At 53.0% G+C, this 8377-nt stretch overlaps 1 long non-coding RNA gene across 1 annotated transcript; it reads left to right on the plus strand.

The window, feature by feature from the left end:
* Nucleotides 1–2389: 2389 nt before the first annotated feature.
* LOC142472513 (uncharacterized) lies at nucleotides 2390–5514 on the plus strand. The gene is made up of 3 exons (XR_012789743.1): nucleotides 2390–2511; nucleotides 4463–4496; nucleotides 5166–5514. It is a non-coding gene; the product is annotated as an uncharacterized LOC142472513 (long non-coding RNA).
* Nucleotides 5515–8377: the final 2863 nt, after the last annotated feature.

The following is an 8377-nucleotide window of genomic DNA, read 5'->3' on the forward strand; positions in this document are numbered from 1 at the left end:
TGCCCCCCTTGTCTCTCCCCCCTCCTCTGTCTCTCTCTCTGTCCTCCCCCCTCTCCCTCTCTGCCCCCCTCGTCTCTCCCCCTCTCCCTCTCTGCCCCCCTTGTCTCTCCCCCCTCTCCCTCTCTGCCCCCTCTCCCTCTCTATCCCCCTGTCTCTCCCTATCCCTTCCTGTCTCTCCCTCTCTGCCCCCCCTCTCCGTCTCTGCCCCCCTTGTCTCTCCCCCCTCTCCCTCTCTGCCCCCGTCTCTCCCTATCCCTCTCTGTCTCTCTCTCTGTCCTCCCCCCTCTCCCTCTCTGCCCCCACTGTCTCTGCCCCCCCCATCTCTCCCAATCCCTCCCCGTCTCTCCCTCTCTGCCCCCCCTCTCCCTCTCTGCCCCACCCGTCTCTCCCCCCTCTCCCTCTCTGCCCCCCCTGTCTCTCCCTATCCCTCCCTCTCTGCCCCCCCCTCTCCCTCTCTGCCCCCCTTGTCTCTCCCCCCTCTCCCTCTCTGCCCCCCCTCCCTCTCTGCCCCCCCTCCCTCTCTGCCCCACCTCTCCCTCTGCCCCCCCCCCCCGTCTCTCCCCCCTCTCCCTCTCTGCCCCCCCTCCCTCTCTGCCCTCCCGTCTCTCCCTATCCCTCCCTCTCTGCCCCCCCTCTCCCTCTCTGCCCCCCTTGTCTCTCCCCCCTCTCCCTCTCTGCCCTCGCTCCCTCTCTGCCCCCCCTCCCTCTCTGCCCCACCGTCTCTCCCCCCTCTCCCTCTCTGCCCTCGCTCCCTCTCTGCCCCCCCTCCCTCTCTGCCCCTCTGTCTCTCCCTATCCCTCTCTATCTCTCTCTCTGTCCTCCCCCCTCTCCCTCTCTGCCTCCACTGTCTTTGCCCCCCCCCGTCTCTCCCTATCCCTCCCTGTCTCTCCCTCTCTGCCCCCTTGTCTCTCCCCCCTCTCCCTCTCTGCACCCCTGTCTCTCCCTATTCCTCCCTCTCTCCCTCTCTGCCCCCCCTCTCCCTCTCTGCCCCCTTGTCTCTCCCCCCTCTCCCTCTCTGCACCCCTGTCTCTCCCTATTCCTCCCTGTCTCTCCCTCTCTGCCCCCCCTCTCCCTCTCTGCCCCCTTGTCTCTCCCCCCTCTCCCTCTCTGCCCCCACTGTCTCTGCCCCCCCTGTGTCTCTCCCTATCCCTCCCCGTCTCTCCCTCTCTGCCCCCCCTCTCCCTCTCTGCCCCCCCCCGTCTCTCCCCCCTCTCCCTCTCTGCCCCCCCTCCCTCTCTGCCCCCCTGTCTCTCCCTATTCCTCCCTGTCTCTCCCTCTCTGCCCCCCCTCTCCCTCTCTGCCCCCTTGTCTCTCCCCCCTCTCCCTCTCTGCCCCCACTGTCTCTGCCCCCCCTGTGTCTCTCCCTATCCCTCCCCGTCTCTCCCTCTCTGCCCCCCCTCTTCCTCTCTGCCCCCCCTCTCCCTCTCTGCCCCCCCCCCCGTCTCTCCCCCCTCTCCCTCTCTGCCCCCCCTCCCTCTCTGCCCCCCTGTCTCTCCCTATTCCTCTCTGTCTCCCTCTGTGCCCCCCCCGTCTCTCCCCCCTCTCCCTCTCTGCCCCCCCTCCCTCTCTGCCCCCCTGTCTCTCCCTATCCCTCTCTGTCTCCCTCTCTGCCCCCCCTCCCTCTCTGCCCCCCCCTCCCTCTCTGCCCCCCTGTCTCTCCCTATCCCTCTCTGTCTCCCTCTCTGCCCCCCCCCCGTCTCTCCCTATCCCTCCCGTCTCTCCCTCTCCGCCCCCCACCCCCCGTCTCTCCCCCCACTCTTCTTTTCATGGAGTTTAATGTCACACCGCAGAATCCCAAACAGATGGGAGGCATAACTCACCCCCTGCATTCCTCCTGGGTTCCAAATGTCACCGCTCTGTAGTCCCCTGTGCTCCTTGCCAGCCGCGGGGACCCGGCCAGCCCCCCCACATAACAGGACACAGGGATATAAAGGGCACGGATTACCCCCTGTCATTCTCCAAGGCCTTAGATTGTAAGCTCACGGGGTCAGGGATGGTCCGTTCCCCTTCCTGTTTCATGCGCGGATTGTAGGATACCTGCCGGTATAATTGCCCCTCTCCTGCCAGACCCCGTATTCTTCTTTATAGGGCAAAATGCTATTACTTTTGCACCTCTAATTGAACGGGCAGTAGGTGCATGGAACTGCCTCCCAGCCGAGGGGCAAAACAATAAACGGTCTGGTACACATATACACATACATATATATACCTGCACATACATATATATATATATACACACAGACACACACGTGATATATCTATAAACACGTTGATAGAGATGTGTGATATATGTGTGTGTGCGCATTTGCATGTCATTTCCCAGAATCCCTTGCTGCAGTGGGAGTACTGTATGCTAAGAGATAATGGGGACGGGCAGGGTGCAGACCTTTATATATAAAATGTATTTTTCTCATGCATTTATACACATTTCTCTCCTCCTTACAGTACCCCCCGGACGGCTGCAGGCGGGGGCTCCCTTCCAGCCACTGACGGCGCTGGAAAACCGGAGCGGTGAGCGCGGGATTATGGGACATATAGCCCCCCGATTTACTAACCTGTGCTGAGCCGCAGGGGGGAGTAATTCATCAAACCGAAGTAGTGCCGATCGGGGCACTATCGCACAGAATCTCTCAATCACTGCAACGTGCCCCGCCTGGCACTATCACAGTTGAATATATAGTGCTTCACGTATGCAGCCCATAAGGGCCTCGGGTTCAGCACCGGGGGATTTTGGTGCATTTATAACCTTTGCTGTGTATATAATGTTTGTGCTATTTAAATAAAGAACTCGGTGGTACAACTTTGTGTGCAAATAAAACGATAACATGTTGTGTGTGCATATGTATGTATGTATGTATGTATGTATGTATGTATGTATGCGCGTGTGTGCAGTATGCATGTATATGTGTATGTGTGTACTGTATGTATGTATGTATGTATGCGCGCACGTGTGCAGTATGCATGTGTATGTGTATGTACTGTATGTATGTATGTATGCCGCGCGCGCGCGTGTGCAGTATGCATGTATATGTGTGTGTATGTGTGTGTACTGTATGTATGTATGTATGCACGCGCGTGTGCAGTATGCATGTATATGTGTATGTGTGTGTACTGTATGTATGTATGTATGTATGTATGTATGCGTGCGCGTGTGTACAGTATGTATGTATATGTATATGTGTGTGTACTGTATGTATGTATGTATGTATGTATGCGCGCGTGTGCAGTATGCATGTATATGTGTATGTGTGTGTATTGTATGTATGTATGTGTGCATGTGTGTACAGTATGTAATTATATGTATATGTGTGTACTGTATGTATGTATGTATATGTGTGTGTATGTATGTATGTATGTATGTATGTATGTATGTATGTATGCGCGTGTGTGCAGTATGCATGTATATGTGTATGTGTGTACTGTATGTATGTATGTATGTATGCGCGCACGTGTGCAGTATGCATGTGTATGTGTATGTACTGTATGTATGTATGTATGCGCGCGCGCGCGTGTGCAGTATGCATGTATATGTGTGTGTATGTGTGTGTACTGTATGTATGTATGTATGCACGCGCGTGTGCAGTATGCATGTATATGTGTATGTGTGTGTACTGTATGTATGTATGTATGTATGTATGTATGTATGCGTGCGCGTGTGTACAGTATGTATGTATATGTATATGTGTGTGTACTGTATGTATGTATGTATGTATGTATGTGTGCATGTGTGCAGTATGCATGTATATGTGTATGTGTGTGTATTGTATGTATGTATGTGTGCATGTGTGTACAGTATGTAATTATATGTATATGTGTGTACTGTATGTATGTATGTATATGTGTGTGTATGTATGTATGTATGTATGTATGTATGTATGTATGTATGTATGTATATATGTATGTATGTATGTATGTATGTATGCGTGCGCGTGTGTACAGTATGTATGTATATGTGTATGTACTGTATGTATGTATGTATGTATGTATGTGTGCATGTGTGTACAGTATGTATGTATATGTACATGTGTGTACTGTATGTATGTATGTATATGTGTATGTATGTATGTATGTATGTTTATATGTATATGTGTGTATGTATGTATGTATGTATGTATGTTTATATGTATGTGTGTGTGTGTGTGTGTGTGTGTGTGTGTGTGTGTGTGTGTGTGTGTGTGTGTGTGTGTGTGTGTGTGTGTGTGTGTGTGTGTGTGTGTGTGTGTGTGTGTGTGTGTGTGTGTGTGTACTGTATGTATGTATGTGTACTGTGTGTATGTATGTATGTATGTATGTATGTATGTATGTATGTATGTATGTATGTATGTATGTATGTATATGTGGGTGTATACATACATGCATGCTCCAGATAATAATTGTAAGGATATCCTGCGCTAGGAGTATAAAAGGACAGAGCGTTTATCTTCTTGGAAGAGAAGTGAGTGTCCATGCTGTTCTCTTGCAGGATCCGAGAGGTGAAGCCGCAGGTCCTCACCAAGGTAACCAGGTCATTTATTTGTCCCGTCACCTCCACCTGTCCTCCTCACCTCCACCTGTCCTCACCTCCACCTGTCCTCCTCACCTCCACCTGTCATCGTCACCTCACCTGTCCCCGTCACCTCCACCTGTACCCCTCATCTCCATCTGTCCCCCTCATATCCACATGTCTTCGACCCCTCCACCTGTCCTCCTCACATCCACCTGTCCCCCTCACCTCCATCTGTCCCCATCACCTCCACCTGTCCCCATCACATCCACATGTCTTCGTCCCCTCCACCTGTCCTCCTCCACCTGTCCTCCTCACCTCCACCTGTCCTCCTCACCTCCACCTGTCCCCCTCACCTCCACCTGTCCCCCTCATCTCCACCTGTCCCCGTCACCTCCTCCTGTCCCCGTCACCTCCACCTGTCCCCCTCACCTCCACCTGTCCCCCTCACCTCCACCTGTCCCCCTCACCTCCACCTGTCCCCCTCACCTCCACCTGTCCCCCTCCTCTCCACCTGTCCCCGTCACCTCCACCTGTCCCCGTCACCTCCACCTGTCTTTGTCCCCTCCATCTGTCTTCGTCCCCTCCACCTGTCTTCGTCCCCTCCACCTGTCCCCGTCACCTCCACCTGTACTTGTCTCCTCCACCTCTCTCTCTCCTCACGCCTCTCTCCCTCCTTCAGGTACGCTCCCTCCCGTCCTGCCCTCTGTCTCTCCGGCTGCGGGTGAATGGCTCTCTCTATAAGAAGAGGTTCAACTTCCAGGTCCCGGTGCTGATGTGGGACAGTCACATGAATCCGGAGGCCTGGGACACCCTCAGTCAGAGGCCTGTCCCGTACGGCTGGAAGGGTCTTCCGCAGGAAGGTACCCCGACTGTGTCACTACACTTCTATTCCTGCACTAAGCCCTCTGTCACTGCATCTCTCTGCTATTCCTGCACTAATCCCACACAGCTCCGTCACTGCACCTCTCTGCTATTCCTGCACTAATCCCACAGCTCCGTCACTGCACCTCTCTGCTATTCCTGCACTAATCCCACAGCTCCGTCACTGCACCTCTCTGCTATTCCTGTACTAATCACACACAGCTCCGTCACTGCACCTCTCTGCTATTCCTGTATTAATCACACAGCTCCGTCACTGCACCTCTCTGCTATTCCTGTACTAATCCCACAGCTCCGTCACTGCACCTCTCTGCTATTCCTGCACTAATCCCACAGCTCCGTCACTGCACCTCTCTGCTATTCCTGTACTAATCCCACACAGCTCCGTCACTGCACCTCTCTGCTATTCCTGTACTAATCACACAGCTCCGTCACTGCACCTCTCTGCTATTCCTGTACTAATCACACACAGCTCCGTCTCAGCACCTCTCTGCTATTCCTGTACTAATCACTCAGCTCCGTCACTGCACCTCTCTGCTATTCCTGTACTAATCCCACAGCTCCGTCACTGCACCTCTCTGCTATTCCTGTACTAATCACACACAGCTCCGTCTCAGCACCTCTCTGTTATTCCTGTACTAATCACACAGCTCCGTCACTGCACCTCTCTGCTATTCCTGTACTAATCACACACAGCTCCGTCTCAGCACCTCTCTGCTATTCCTGTACTAATCACACACAGCTCCGTCACTGCACCTCTCTGCTATTCCTGTACTAATCACACAGCTCCGTCACTGCACCTCTCTGCTATTCCTGTACTAATCACACAGCTCCGTCGCTGCACCTCTCTGCTATTCCTGCACTAATCACACAGCTCCGTCACTGCACCTCTCTACTATTCCTGTACTAATCCCACAGCTCCGTCACTGCACCTCTCTGCTATTCCTGTACTAATCACACACAGCTCCGTCTCAGCACCTCTCTGCTATTCCTGTACTAATCACACAGCTCCGTCACTGCACCTCTCTGCTATTCCTGTACTAATCACCAGCTCCGTCACTGCACCTCTCTGCTATTCCTGTACTAATCCCACAGCTCCGTCACTGCACCTCTCTGCTATTCCTGTACTAATCACACACAGCTCCGTCTCAGCACCCCTCTGCTATTCCTGTACTAATCACACAGCTCCGTCACTGCACCTCTCTGCTATTCCTGTACTAATCACACACAGCTCCGTCTCAGCACCTCTCTGCTATTCCTGTACTAATCACACAGCTCCGTCACTGCACCTCTCTGCTATTCCTGTACTAATCACACACAGCTCCGTCTCAGCACCTCTCTGCTATTCCTGTACTAATCACACAGCTCCGTCGCTGCACCTCTCTGCTATTCCTGCACTAATCACACACAGCTCCGTCACTGCACCTCTCTGCTATTCCTGCACTAATACCACAGCTCCGTCACTGCACCTCTCTGCTATTCCTGTACTAATCACTCAGCTCCGTCACTACATCACTCTGCTATTCCTGCACTAATGACACAGCTCCGTCGATGCACCTCTCTGCTATTCCTGCACTAATCCCACAGCTCCGTCGCTGCACCTCTCTGCTATTCCTGCACTAATCACTCAGCTCCGTCACTGCACCTCTCTGCTATTCCTGCACTAATCACTCAGCTCCGTCACTGCACCTCTCTGCTATTCCTGCACTAATCACACACAGCTCCGTCACTGCACCTCTCTGCTATTCCTGCACTAATCCCACAGCTCCGTCGCTGCACCTCTCTGCTATTCCTGCACTAATCACACAGCTCCGTCACTGCACCTCTCTGCTATTCGTGCACTAATCACACAGCTCCGTCACTGCACCTCTCTGCTATTCCTGCACTAATCTCACAGCTCCGTCACTGCATCTCTGCTATTCCTGCACTAATCACACAGCTCCGTCGCTGCATCCCTGTGCTATTCCTGCACTAATCACACACAGCTCCGTCACTGCACCTCTCTACTATTCCTGTATTAATCACACAGCTCCGTCACTGCACCTCTCTGCTATTCCTGTACTAATCACACACAGCTCCGTCACTGCACCTCTCTGCTATTCCTGTACTAATCCCACAGCTCCGTCACTGCACCTCTCTGCTATTCCTGTACTAATCACACAGCTCCGTCACTGCACCTCTCTGCTATTCCTGCACTAATCACACAGCTCCGTCACTGAACCTCTCTGCTATTCCTGTACTAATCACACAGCTCTGTCACTGCACCTCTCTGCTATTCCTGTACTAATCCCACAGCTCTGTCACTGCACCTCTCTGCTATTCCTGCACTAATCACACACAGCTCTGTCACTGCACCTCTCTGCTATTCCTGCACTAATCACACACAGCTCCGTCACTACATCCCTCTGCTATTCCTGTACTAATCACTCAGCTCCGTCACTGCATCTCTCTGCTATTCCTGCACTAATCACACAGCTCCGTCACTGCACCTCTCTGCTATTCCTGCACTAATCACACAGCTCCGTCACTGCACCTCTCTGCTATTCCTGCACTAATCACACAGCTCCGTCGATGCACCACTCTGCTATTCCTGCACTAATCCCACAGCTCCGTCACTGCACCTCTCTGCTATTCCTGCACTAATCACACAGCTCCGTCGCTGCACCTCTCTGCTATTCCTGCACTAATCACTCAGCTCCGTCGCTGCACCTCTCTGCTATTCCTGCACTAATCACACAGCTCCGTCGCTGCACCTCTCTGCTATTCCTGCACTAATCACTCAGCTCCGTCGCTGCACCTCTCTGCTATTCCTGCACTAATCACACAGCTCCGTCACTGCACCTCTCTGCTATTCCTGCACTAATCACACAGCTCCGTCGCTGCACCCCTCTGCTATTCCTGCTCCTCTGGCAGTTGGAGGGGTTACATGCCCTCATGCAGGGATGGGGGGGGGGGGGGTGACATTTATCTGTCGGAATTTATCTGACACACACACACTTTATTTCAGGAAGC

Source organism: Ascaphus truei, chromosome 22, assembly GCF_040206685.1.
Source record: "Ascaphus truei isolate aAscTru1 chromosome 22, aAscTru1.hap1, whole genome shotgun sequence".
NCBI classification, from domain to species: domain Eukaryota; kingdom Metazoa; phylum Chordata; class Amphibia; order Anura; family Ascaphidae; genus Ascaphus; species Ascaphus truei.